This window comes from Oncorhynchus tshawytscha, linkage group LG08 (assembly GCF_018296145.1).
Source record: "Oncorhynchus tshawytscha isolate Ot180627B linkage group LG08, Otsh_v2.0, whole genome shotgun sequence".
Lineage (NCBI taxonomy): Eukaryota > Metazoa > Chordata > Actinopteri > Salmoniformes > Salmonidae > Oncorhynchus > Oncorhynchus tshawytscha.
In genome coordinates, this window is record NC_056436.1 from 24,747,573 (window position 1) to 24,762,168 (window position 14,596).

The 14,596-nt window shown below is 43.0% G+C and overlaps 1 pseudogene; it reads left to right on the forward strand.

Annotated features, from left to right (window-relative positions):
- The first annotated feature begins 899 nt into the window (after positions 1 to 899).
- On the forward strand, positions 900 to 13,717 carry LOC112232857 (annotated as a pseudogene).
- The last annotated feature ends 879 nt before the right edge of the window (positions 13,718 to 14,596 follow it).

Below are 14,596 nucleotides of genomic sequence, written 5' to 3' on the forward strand. Positions count from 1 at the left end.
GGGTCGAGAGTTTCAAGTTCATTGGTGTCCACATCACCAACAAACTGTCATGGTCCAAACACACCAAGAAAGTCGTGAAGAAGGCACGACAATGCCTTTTCCCCCTCAGGAGACTAAAAATATTTGGCATTGGTCCCCAGATCCTCAATAAGTTCTACAGATGCACCATCGAGAGCATCCTGACTGGTTGCCTCATCGCCTGGTATGGCAACTGCTCGGCATCTGACCGTAAGGAACTACAGAGGGTAGAGCGTACAGCCCAGTACATCACTGGGGCCAAGCTTCCTGCCATCCAGGACCTATATACTAGGCGGTGTCACAGGAAGGACCCAAAAATTGCTGTTCTCGCTGCTACCGCACAGCAAGCGGTACCGGAGCACCAAGTCTAGATCCAAAAGACTCCAACTTCTTCGGGATCGGTGTCCCTTCAACGGGACGGTTGAGCTAACGTGGGCTAATGCGAGTAGCATGAGGTTGTAAGTAACAACAACATTTCCCAGGACATAGACATATCTGATATTGGCAGAAAGCTTAAATTCTTGTTAATTTAACTGCACTGTCAAATTTACAGTAGCTATTACAGTGAATGAATACCATGCTGTTGTTTGAGGAGAGTACACAATTTTGAACATGAAAAGTTATTAATAAACAAATCAGGCACATTTGGGCAGTCTTGATATAACATTTTGAACAGAAATACAATGTTTCCTTTCAAATGGTACCAAGAATATGCATATCCTTGCTTCAGGGCCTGGGTTACAGGCAGTTAGATTTGGGTATGTAATTTTAGGCAAAAATTAAAAAAAGGGGCGGATCCTTAAGAGATTTTTAACTGCTTCTACCCCAAGCCATAAGACTGCTTAACAATTAATCAAATGGCCACCCGGACTATTTGCATTGACCCAACCCTCTTTGTTTTTACACTGCTGCTTCTCGCTGTTTACTATCTATGCATTGTCACTTTACCCCTACCTACATGTACAAACTACCTCGACTACCCCCACGCATTGACTCAGTTCCGGTACACACAATAGCCTCATTATTGTTATTTTACTGTTGCGCTTTTATTTTTTAAACTTTCATTTATTTAGTAAATATTTTTCTTAACACTGTATTGTTGGTTAAGTAACCATCTGTCTTATGTAACCATACCAAACATAACATTTCATAGTAATTTAAGTGTCCATGATGTACATTTACTATGTTACCGTCTAGTCTATGAGACCAGGCTGCTTGTAAGTGAACTTGTGATTGACCATTACAGTACAGTACAGTACAGTACAGTTGAATTATTTCGCTGGTTCGAACCCCCGAGCCGACTAGATGTTGTTGTGCCCTTGAGCAAGGAAGTTAACCCTAATTGTTCCTGTAAGTTTGTCTTCTAAATGACTAGAATGTAAAATGATTATCAGGAGGATTGTATTACCATGCCACCGTGTGTTCGTTTGCTCTATCAATATTCTTAATTTTATATAACATCCAAAAACAAAACCTACAGACTTTCTTTACAGAAATCAATGCGAACACCATCTGTGGTTTTGTGTCGTGGCGTCCACGTTTCCACACAGACCTAAAAGTAGACCAACGCGTTATGTTGTTTGTAGCAACGTGGGGCATGAATATTTACTAATATTCAGAATTTACAAATCTTGTACATTGGTGTTATGAGTGGAAAGTGTCTTTGACAGCCTCGACAATGCAGATATCCAGTGTGAAGATGTATAACTTAAGCCACGGAAAGTCTCTTCCAGAGGTAAGACACGGTTGCATGAATAGCTAATGTTAGCTAGCTAGTTTTCTTGTTAGTTTAGCAAGCTAACTTACAATAAAAAAAGCCTGTTAGCTACTGCTAATATTATTTGATCACCAATTGATAACCAATTAAATTGCGTAGCTAAGTCCTTTTTTCATTAGTTATTGCGCTCTTCAAGCAAAGGCATGCTAAGCAACTAGCCAGTCAGGCAGCTGGTTAACGCTGCATCCATGTCATCAAGCATAGAGGTTTATATATTGCTGTAAAATTGTGTTTGAGGTCACAAAGTATGCAGTAACTTCTAATAACCACAGTATGTGATAGCACACGTCTCAATATTTGTTTCCCAGTGCCTCTCAGATCGGGAAGAAATTGGCATTGCAAAATAAAGATGTTGGTGAGTATTCCTTTACTAACTAATGGCTTACAGGTGTTTGTGTGCTAGCAAAGTGGCCAGACTATTATTTTACGCCTCACCTCCCTAACTGCTTTTTCTCAGACATCCAACGCAAGATCGAGCTCATCCAGGACTTTGAAATGCCCACAGTGTGCACCTCTATCAAAGTGTCAAGGGATGGGCAGTTCATTCTAGCAGCAGGTGAGCATTTGGCTTTGCTGTCACGTTCAGATCAAATTTGTCATATATCACTAGAGTAGACAGTATTATGAGTAATTACTGTTATGTATGGATTTGTCAACTTCTTTTAACATCCTTTCAGGCACATACAAACCCAGAATCTGATGCTATGACACGTATCAGTTGTCCTTGAAGTTTGAGCGCTGTCTGGATTCAGACGGTAAGTGATAGACCCACTAGTTGCATTTTTTAAAACTATTTTGCTTCTATGGTCCTCTGGAACTCCGATGTGCTATGGGAATCCCTGCAAGTATCTGTCCCTCCTTTTGTTGTGAAGTGAGTGGTTGGTCCATAAGAAGAGGATCCAGCTATCTCAGTGATGGTGTCTCACATTTTAATATTTAACTAGGGTGCAGTCAGGCACACATTCTCAGTAAACACACACCCAACAATTGCCACGCTGTGATGGACACCAATAAATACAACTTTTGCATTGTGCCAAAGTCTTTGCCGGTAGATGTTATTTTCTTTCTTGTAGCTAGTTCTCAGTGTTTTTTTCCCTTCGCAGTTGTGGCCTTTGATATTCTGTCCAATGACTACTCGAAGGTAAGACAGATTTCCTTGGTTGTTTCCTGCAGCGGGTTTTACCTAAACTTGTATTTTTTCAATAAATAAATGTGACCTGATATTGTGTGTGTGTGTAGCTGGTGTTTCTCCACTGTAACTTGTACGTGGAGTTCCACTTGCAGCATGGACACTACTACAGACGCGTATTCCCAAGTTCGGTAGGGACTTTGCTTACCACTACCCCTCCTGCGACCTATACTTTGTTTGGGGCAAGGTAAGTGTTAAAAGCCTAAAGAAGCTGGATCATTCACTGTCTTGATATCCTATGTGTCATTAGACTTGGCTTCAACTTGACAAGTTGGAGTTGTTTTACTGTTGACACTACAGTAAGACAGACCTTTTTCGTCTCTCTCAGCTCAGAGATATTCAGACTCAATCTGGAGCAAGGCAGGCTCCTCAACTCCCTTCACACAGATGCTGTGTAATTATACATGTACAATACTTTATTCGTGAATGCAGCTGTACATTAAAATACAATACTGTAAACACAGTCATTACAAGACTCGTCAGTATGCATGTAGTGTGATCATGTCTCGTTTTGCCCTTTCTATGACTAACAGGGAGCACAATGCGTGTGACATCAACCCTGTCCATCAAGTGTTGGCCTCAGGAACAGCGGAGGTGGGTGGAGCCTATGTGCCGCAAAGAGTGAATGGATTGAACATTTTGAGTGTGTGTGCCTGTGTGTGTTCCTTGTGTTGTCGGTGGTTAGGGGAAAGTGGAATGCTGGGACCCTTCGTGTACGAAGTCGGGTACGAAGTCAGGTGGGGATGCTAGACTGTGCCCTGAGCAGTGTCACCGAGGGAACAAAGTAAGTACACCACTAGAACATGAACAGTTAGATGCATCTAGAAAAACACCATTGTTCTAATCCATGATGTGAATGTGTTTCTTTAGAGTGGAGGGCTTGCCGTCGGTCAGTGCACTCAAGTTTAACGGCTCTCTCACCATGGCTGTGGGAACCAGCACTGGTCAGGTATGAACTTTTACAATGAAGGTGTCGTAATAGCTGGGATATTGCGGAAAACTCTGGAATAGATGTTGAATTTGACTTATTGCCTAACTGTAGTCCTCCCCACAAGTTTCCCTATTGAAGATCAGTCTGCCTGGTACTGTAGGTCCTCCTCTACGACCTGCGTGCCAGTCACCCCCTGCTGGTAAAATACCATTACTACGGCCTTCCTATCAAGTCTGTCAACTTTCAGGACCACCTAGACCTGGTTCTGACCGCAGACTCCAAGATCATCAAGATCTGGAACAAAGACAAGGTAAATGTTTGTGAATGTTGAAAAAAGATATGTGATTGTTTTTTTAAACTAGACAATTGGTACCATTTTGACAGATTAGACATTTGGTACCATTTTGACAGATTAGACATTTGGTACCATTTTGACAGATTGGACATTTGATAACCTAAGTGTTTTTATTGTTTGGATGTTCCAAAAACAGCAAAGATGATTTATGCTGGTTTAGAAAATATTGCCAACTGTGCTATTCCAAACTCACTTTGAATTAAAGGTGCAATATGCAGAAATCCCTCAGGCATTTCCTGGTTGCTAAAATTCTAATGGTTGCCTTATTTCTGTTTGTGACAAAACAAGAAATGTATAGTGTAGAGAATTATTGTACAGTCTAAACTGCTGTGAAATATATTTTCCATAACCAAAAATATTTTATTTTCCGATGTTTGAAACTGGTGTACAAAACCGAAACTAAAAGACACAAAAATACACTTAAAATGGCGCACATAAAACAGATCTACCGCTTCTTAGACTTTCTTAGAAGGATCTATAAGTCACATTTCTATGTGAACTTGGTCAGGTTGCCCAAAAAGTGTTATGTTCCAGCTTTAAGTATTTACAATAAATGTTGTGGTAATATTGGGGAAATAGCTTTGCATTTTTCATAGTAAAAATGTGTTTGTCATTGGACACTCAGTTAATTAGTGGTCTGTACTTCATCAACTATCACAGTGGAATAATTGATATTCTAACCATACCTCTGGTCTGTTTCACCCTAGGGGAAAGTGTTCTCCCCCATTGAGCCCCAGACTAACATCAATGATGTGTGCATCTACCCTGATTCTGGTGAGATCACCAGATAAACTTGGTACAGAAGCAATGTTTAGTGTATCTCTGAAGGTTGGTCAACAGACACTCTTGTTATTTTCTTGGGTAGTCATTTACCAGTATGCTCAACTACCACTAGATGGTGCCCATTGACCTCAACAAGTCCTTAACACTCCTGCAGGGTCGGCAACAGAAACGGCCCAAAAGTGATTTCGTTTTATGTCACAAAAAACTGTAAAATCACCATGAATTCGGAAATAAATTGGAAATCTGTTTCCAGGTGTGTGTGTGTCCCCAAAAATACATGTGATTGTATCTCAATGTGATCAAGTTTTGAAATGATAGTATTTGAAAAGAACAATCCCTATTTTGGGCTTAGTTATGGTCAATTTGCAGTGTACTAATTATTTTCCGTACCCCCAACCATTCTCTCCAACAAAAATCGTCCTACGGCTGAATTTAGTTGCTTACACCTGTGCTACTGTAATGAGGGCTTGGACTGTGCTTTTTAAGTAAGACTGCCACACTGTCCACTGACAGCTTCTCTACCAGCAATTATGTCTAATTACATCAATCTTTACTGAGCACTTGAGTTAAACTGTTTAAGACGCTCATTCAAGTTCATGTTTTATTGTCACAAGTATAGTGAAAGGCTTAACTTGCATGCTCTACCCAGCAGTGAATAATCAATATCAAAATAGTATAACTAATAAAATATGTGTGTATATATAATAAAGAAAACACAAAACATTTGATGGGAAACTATATACAGGGTCAGTGACAATAACAAATGTGCAAGGATACTGGAGTATTTGAGGTAGAGATGTACATATAGGCGGGTATTAGGAGAAAGTGACTGGTAGCAGGATAAATATTCAACAGTATGGCAGCAGCATACGTGGTGGGTGTGTGTGAGAGTGTAGGTGTGATATACATGTAAATAGGGCTGGAAAGTGACTGGTAGCATGAATATATAAATATTTATGGTATATATTACCACTAGTGCGTACAAAACATTAGGAACATCTGTTCTTTCCATGACATAGACTGACTAGGTGAATCCAGGTCAAGTTTGATCCTTTATTCAGCCCCAATTCAATTGATCAATCCCGCTTCAGTTCTTTTTGGCATGTACATTCTCTCCATGCGGGACTTCATCACAGAGATCACACGCACACCTCATCTCTTTGGTATTTCTGTTGCAGACACGCATGCCATTTAAGTTTTGTCTACGCCCGTGCCTCTTTCCCAACCATCCCATGATGAGCACGCATTGTCTCCGATTCAGGTGCTCCTGGCATGCGATGTTAGTGTGAAATTACCAAATATGTATTTTGTTTACCCCACCCTCTTGCTCTAAACAATCTCTGAAGTTCCAGTGTTATTCATTTGGGGAGGAGTGTGTAGGGGGGTGTGGAAGTGTGTCAATGGGATGTTATAACTATTCATTCATTGGGAAAGGGAACAAATAGGAATGGAGGATGTTCCACTAATTAGTCCCCCAGTCACACAAAACGTGTGACGTGTTGTTGGGGGTTGGCGCGGCTACCAAAAGTAAACTTGAAGCGTCCGGAGTGCTCTGCCAGCTACTACTCTACTTGAGGCACTTATAGCTTCCCATGTGTTCTCTCACTCATAACTGGCCATGAAGGAGAGGAAAGGAGGCCATTTTAGACTATTGGCATCTAGGCCATCTCCTCCCACTATACTGTCCTACCTACCTCCCTCTTCTTTCCAGTAACCCTCCCTCCCCTAGGGCTATAAACATGTACAGACATCTGTTTGATTGTGTGACTGATACTGAGTGTACAAAACATTAGGAACGGCTGCTCTTTTCATGACTGACCAGGTGAAAGTTATGATCCTGCCCTGCCTATCTAAGGTCTTCGAAAGCCAAGTCAACAAACCGGTCACTGACCATCTCGAATCCCACCGTACCTTCTCCGCTGTGCAATCTGGTTTCCGAGCCGGTCACAGGTGCACCTCAGCCACGCTCAAGGTACTAAACGATATCATAACCGCCATCGATAAAAGACAGTACTGTGCAGCCGTCTTCATCGACCTTGCCAAGGCTTTCGACTCTGTCAATCACCATATTGTTATCGGCAGACTCAGTAGCCTCGGTTTTTCGGATGACTGCCGTGCCTGGTTCACCAATTACTTTGCAGAGTTCAGTGTGTCAAATCGGAGGGCATGCTGTCCGGTCCTCTGGCAGTCTCTATGGGGGTGCCACAGGGTTCAATCCTCGGGCCGACTCTTTTCTCTGTATATATCAATGATGTTGCTCTTGCTGCGGGCGATTCCCTGATCCACCTCTACGCAGACGACACCATTCTATATACTTCCGGCCCGTCCTTGGACACTGTGCTATCTAACCTCCAAACGAGCTTCAATGCCATACAACACTCCTTCCGTGGCCTCCAACTGCTCTTAAACGCTAGTAAACCAAATGCATGCTTTTCAACCGTTCGCTGCCTGCACCCGCACGCCTGACCAGCATCACCACCCTGGATGGTTCCGACCTTGAATATGTGGACATCTATAAGTACCTAGGTGTCTGGCTAGACTGTAAACTCTCCTTCCAGACTCATATCAAACATCTCCAATCGAAAATCAAGAGTCGGCTTTCTATTCCGCAACAAAGCCTCCTTCACTCACGCCGCCAAACTTACCCTAGTAAAACTGACTATCCTACCGATCCTCGACTTCGGCGATGTCATCTACAAAATTGCTTCCAACACTCTACTCAGCAAACTGGATGCAGTTTATCACAGTGCCATCCGTTTTGTCACTAAAGCACCTTATACCACCCACCACTGCGACTTGTATGCTCTAGTCGGCTGGCCCTCGCTACATATTCGTCGCCAGACCCACTGGCTCCAGGTCATCTACAAGTCCATGCTAGGTAAAGCTCCGCCTTATCTCAGTTCACTGGTCACGATGGCAACACCCATCCGTAGCACGCGCTCCAGCAGGTGTATCTCACTGATCATCCCTAAAGCCAACACCTCATTTGGCCGCCTTTCGTTCCAGTTCTCTGCTGCCTGTGACTGGAACGAATTGCAAAAATCGCTGAAGTTGGTGACTTTTATCTCCCTCACCAACTTCAAACATCTGCTATCTGAGCAGCTAACCGATCGCTGCAGCTGTACATAGTCTATCGGTAAATAGCCCACCCATTTTTACCTACCTCATCCCCATACTGTTTTTATTTATTTACTTTTCTGCTCTTTTGCACACCAATATCTCTACCTGTACATGACCATCTGATCATTTATCACTCCAGTGTTAATCTGCAAAATTGTAATTATTTGCCTACCTCCTCATGCCTTTTGCACACAATGTATATAGACTTCCCTTTTTTTCTACTGTGTTATTGACTTGTTAATTGTTTACTCCATGTGTAACTCTGTTGTCTGTTCACACTGCTATGCTTTATCTTGGCCAGGTCGCAGTTGCAAATGAGAACTTGTTCTCAACTAGCCTACCTGGTTAAATAAAGGTGAAATAAAACATTTAAAAATCCTTTTTGATGTCACTTGTTAAATCCACTTCAATCAGTGTAGATGAAGGGGAGGAGACCGGTTAAGAAGGATTTTTAAGCCTTGAGATAATTGAGACATGGATTGTGTATGTGTGCCATTGAGGGTGAATGAGCAAGACAAAAGATTTAAGTGCCTTTGAATGGGGTATGGTAGTAGGTGCCAGGCGCACCGGTTTGAGTGTGTCAAGAAATCCAACGCTGCTGAGTTTTTCACGCTCAACATTTCCCCGTGTGTATTAAGAATGGTCCACAACCCAAAGGACATCCAGCTGACTTGGCACAATTGTGGGAAGCTTGGCGTCAACATGGGCCAGCATCCTTGTGGAACGCTTTCGTCACCTTGTAGAGTCAATGCCCCCAAAGAATTGAGGCTGTTCTGATGGCAAAAGGGGGGTGCAACTCAATATTAGAAAGCTGTTCCTAATATCTTGTACACTCAGTAATAGTAACCAGTAGTAGGATAAATAGATACTAATGGCAATCAGTAAACAGCAGTGTAATGGTAGTAAACAATAATAGTTTTAGCAGCAGTGTTGGTGTGAGGCGGCGCAGTAGTTGTTAGTGATTTTTATGACCAGGGGATAGAAGTTGTTTCGGAGTCTGTTGGTCTAAGACTTGATTCACCGGTACCGTCTACCGCACTGGAGCATGGAGAATCGTCCATGTATCGGGTGGCTGGAGGCTTTGGCAATTTTCAGCCCTTTCTCAGACACCGCCTGGCATATATGTCCTGGATGGCTGGGAGCTCACCCACAGTGATGCGCTGCGTTATCCTCACCACCCTCTGTAGGGCCTTCGGGTTGAGGGCAGTGCAGCAGTCATACCAGACGTTGATATGACCAATCAGGATGCTCTCGATGCAGCAGCTGTAAAAGTTCCTCAGGATCTGAGGGGACATGCCAAATCGTTTCAGCCTCCTGAGGGACTGTGCTGGTGTGAGAGGACCATGATAAGTCAGCGATGTGAATACAGAAGATCTTGAAGCTCTTGACTGGCTCCACTGCGGCCTTGTAGGTGGGGGTGTGTACCCGCCCTTGTTTCATGAAGTCCACAATAAGCTCCTTGGTCTTGCTGATGTTGAGAGAAGGATGAAGTTGATGTGTGCCATGGCCAGCCTTTCAAAGCACTTAATGATTACAGATGTGAGTGCTACATAGCGGTAGTCATTGTGGCAGGATGTCTTAGAGTTCTTGAGGACAGGAATGATGGAAGTCTGCTTGAAACATGTTGGGATTACAGACGGGAACAATGAGAGGTTGAAAATGTCCTTGAAGACACCTGCCAGATGTTCTGCGCATGCCCTGAGTACACACCATGGAATACCGTCTGGCCTTGCAAGTGTTGGCCCTTTTAAAAACATGACTCATGTCAGCCTCAGAGAGAGTTCAGTCAGTCCTCTGGGTTGGCGGGGGCCCTCACACAGGGCTCTTGAATTTGTTAAAGCATATCTTACATTTATTTTTCACATACTAGAGTTAGTTTATTACTTTTCTAAGAATGGAGCTGTACAAAAAGGCCCATTGTCTGCTTTATACATTCAGGATATAATCACCTATAATTTCACATCTTTAGCAAATCCCCAGAACCATTTATATGAATGATTTGTGGTCTGGTGAAGATATGAGCAAGCTAGGCTTTTGTCAGTAATGGTAACATACATTTTAAAACCCAGCAAGACTTTTTGGTTCTTTTGCTGTTGTCAACTTGTCCCTATCTAGTCTACTGCCTGCAAACGTACTACTGTCATCCTATGCTTATGTGGGCTTTGCTTTCTGCGTGTACATGCAGTTAGGGTTTTTAACTGGAGTCGAACAAAACCAGCAGACGCATTTGTACAGTTCCACTTTCTTAGTTTATTACTTTGCTAACTTCAGTATCTGAAAATGATCTGTCTATATCGTTAGCTTATCTCACACTTTTTTTTCTTATTTTAACATCACAGGTATGCTCTTTACTGCCAATGAAGACCCCAAGATGAATAAGTTCTCCATCCCTGTGAGTTCAACAATCCTCACACTCCCTCAGGCTAGTTTTGCCTATCTCAGTGTGCCGCAGGTTTGGTTTGAAAGTCAAATCTTCCCATGAGATGGATTTACTCCAGGGTGGGAATTGAAACCAAACAGGCCAAGGCAGTATAGAGAAGGCACGAAAGGACGATCTCTATTTGAGGGCTTTAGTGTTTGAGACATTCATTTGTTTAGTTTGGTTTGGTTGGTTTTCATGGTCCGCAAAAAAGCTACACCAAGGGCGCTATTCGTAGAAAGCTGCCCACCTGGTTTCACCTAGAAAGTGCCCTTGTTGGGTTGTGAATGTTCTTCAGCAACAGGTCGTCTTGTGCCTACCCCTATACCAGCTTTTCAGTTCTTCTAGGAAAAGTGTGTGTACACTGTAAAGTAGTCTCTGTTTAGGAAGATGTGTGTGTACTGTAAAGTAGTCTCTGTTTAGGAAGATTGTGTGTACTGTAAAGTAGTCTGCTTTGAAAGATGTCGACCCTGTCACATGATTCGTTTCTAAGTACTGTCCCATTCATCAACCACTGATTAGATCACTGTGGTGTTGAGCTACAGAACAACAAGGTCTTAACTAGTGTGTGTTTGGGCCTAAAGAGAGCTAATACTGAACTTAGGAAATATTGTGTTTATCTGTTAACAGCAAACGCGTTATATTTTTTGCTATTGGTGTTTTAGAATACTTCAGCGGCCGATATTATACATTCACATAGCAGTGCTCAAACTGCCCTGAATAAATAGCTACATTTTTCACTCGGGTAACCTCAAATATAACACAAAGTTGTGTGCTATGAACATCAATGGTAACCAACACAGTTGTCAACTTGTTTGGTTTATGATTCCAGTTCCTTAGAGTTTATTTCTCCCTAGGTTTTTAACTCGAGTTGTGTGCAAAGCCTTCAACGCATGCCTCTCTAGCTGCCTATAGAACAGTAGGGAAACGTTTGGAAGTTAACATTGGCCATTGGCTCGTCAGTGATTACACTGAGGGAAAGGGGGGATACCTAGTCAGTTGTACAACTGAATGGATTCAACTGAAATGTGTCTTCCGCATTTAACCCAACCCCTCTGAATCAGAGGTGCGGGGGGCTGCCATAACCGGCATCCACGTCTTCAGCGCCCGGGGAACAGTGTGTTAACTGCCTTGCTCAGAGGCAGAACGACAGATTTTACCTTGTCAGCTCAGGGATTCAATCCAGCAAAGTGGACATTCCGTAGACTTTGAGCTCTGATTTTATAGACAAACAGAAGTCAGTTCTTATTGAACTCAGTAGCATTCAATTATCTTAAGTAAAGGGGTGATTCCAATCTGGTAACGCAGGCAATTCTTGTTGATTCATCCTCAGAGCCCTTAGAGGATTGGATAGGTGCAAGAAACTACACCTAGCCATAGGAACGTTACCAACACCTACCACCCTTACCAGCCCTCAAGAACAGTAGATATGTATTGAATTAGAGTTCTTCAAATGTTCCATGAATCTTCATTCCTTGTCCCTCCTTCACTCTATCCCTTGTTCTTGTCTCCTTCCTCCCCTACATGTTGTCCCTGTGTAGACACTGGGGCCTGCTCCTCGCTGGTGCTCTTTTCTGGACAACCTGACAGAGGAGCTGAAGGAGAGCCCTGAGAGTACCATCTACGATGATTATAAGTTTGTCACCCGCAAGGACCTGGAGAACCTGGGTGAGGTGGAGGTAGAGCTATTGGCATATTATCTATTTGTTCCTCTCAAATCTACAGAAATACAAGTGCCTATTACGTAGAGGTTTGGGGCCTAGGAACCTTTCAGGGCTGTGTACACTACACTTTTCATTCAGTGGGGGCCATTTTGCATTTGTATTTAGGCAGGTTGGGGCAACACTGCTAGGCCAGGGGTGTACACATTTTTGCAACTAAAAAAGTTTATTTTGTTAAAATTAAGGTAGGTCACCCCCACTGTTCCGTTTGCTTCCGTTTAAGAAATGTTTTGCAACAGAATCGGCGTAATGAATACACTCCAGGCTTACCCGTCCCGCCTAAAAGAGAAACACTGGCAGAATGGAGAGAGAAATGGGATAGGGAAAGATGAAGGGGCGAAGAACAGAGGGGGTTGAAAAAACAGAGGAATGCTTGGGTCAGCACTAAAGAGATCAAATGACATGGAGGATAAAGGCGGTTATTGGGGAGGGAAGGAGAGATAGGGGTGGAGGAGAGGGACTAGGGGGGAGGGGAGTTCAGTTCACTGCAGCTGTGAAATGTGTTCTTGTTATGTAACAGACCTGCTGCGGGGCAGATAGAAAACCTCTTTCCCCAGAAATCTTACTCTATCTGGTTACCACACACACAAACACACACAGTCCTTGTGTACCACAACTACCACACATTCCTGAACTAAAGTGATCTTACAGGGACCAAAAAGCCTCATGCAAGTCACTAAAAAGTTCATTCAGTGTTGAAGGAATGATGTCTGGAGACTGATGTTACACAACTTTATCTAAACTCTCTCAAAAGGTTTCTTACCAAATAGCTATGTTAGCAGAAACCAGCCTTGATGTCACACAGCCTCAAGGCAAAAAACTGTAGAAAAGAGTTGTCTACAGTCATGTCATTTTCTTCCAGCACATTCAAACAGGCTGCTTCACAGTTAATTACTAAGCCTTACTGTCCTTGGCATGTCAGCCAATTTGAAAGAGTACAAGTATTTTAATGAATTTCACTTGAAATGTAGCCTGCCCCAGGGAGGTGGAATACAGAGCTATATATAAAATGAATAAATCATCAATAATTTTACAAATGTATAATGTAGCTGTTCAGGAAATATGTATGTTTAATGTACATACAATTTGTAATGTTAGCTGCCCTGTGTTCAACTATAGGTCTGTCTCACCTCGTGGGATCTACTGCGGGCCTACATGCACCGCTTCTTCATGGACATCAGACTGTACCATAAGGTAGGGGGGTGTGTGTGTTTGTCTTCCTATTTGTGTGTGTATAACTGCATATTCTTAGTTGATTGTCGATGTTAGAGTTGTGTGTCTAAATACGTTTTGTGTGACTTGTCCAGTTGAAGACCATGGCCGATCCATTTGCCTACGATGAGTATCGCAAGGACAAGATTCGCCAAAAGATAGGAGTCCAGGACGCAGAGAGTACAAATATAGGTGGGATATCCTACTCTGTGATTGTTAAAAATATAATACATTTAGACAGACAAGGATGTAAAAAGGGCTTTCTAAAATACATGACATCACCAAAAGTATATGGACACCCCTTGGATTTGTCTATTTCAACCACACCTGTTGCTGATAGTTGTGTAAAATTGAGCACACAGCAATGCAATCTCCATAGACAAACATTGGCAATAGAATGGCCCGTACTGAAGAGCTCAGTAACTTTCAAACGTAGCACCGTCATAGGATGCCCCTTTCCAACAAATCAGTTCGTCAAATTTCTGCCCTGCTAGAGCTACCCCAGTCAACTGTAAGTGCTGTTATTTTGAAGTGTAAACGTCTAGGAACAACGGCTCAGCCGCGAAGTGGTAGGCCACACAAGCTCACAGATCGAGACCGCCAAGTGCTGAAGCGCGTTTAAATCGTCTGTCCTCGGTTGCAACACTCACTACAGAGTTCCAAACTGCCTCTGGAAGCAACATCAGCACAATAACTGTTCGCTGGGAGCTTCATGAAATGCATTTCTATGACCGAGCAGCTGCACACAAGCCTAAGATCACCAATGCGCAGTGCCAAGCGTCGGTTGGAGTAAAGCTCGCAGCCATTGGACTATGGAGTAGTGGAAACGCGTTCTTTGGAGTGATGAATCACGCTTTGGGGCAACAATTTGGGGACGGCCCTTTCCTGTTTCTTGACTGGTCTGCACAGATCCCGGACCTCAACCGCGTCAAACACCTTTGGGATGAATTGGAACGCCGACTGCAAGCCAGGCCTAATTGCTCAACCTCACTAATGCTCTTGTGGCTGAATGGAACCATGTACCCGCAGCAATGTTCCAGAAGAGTGGAGGCTGTTACAGTGCATTCGGAA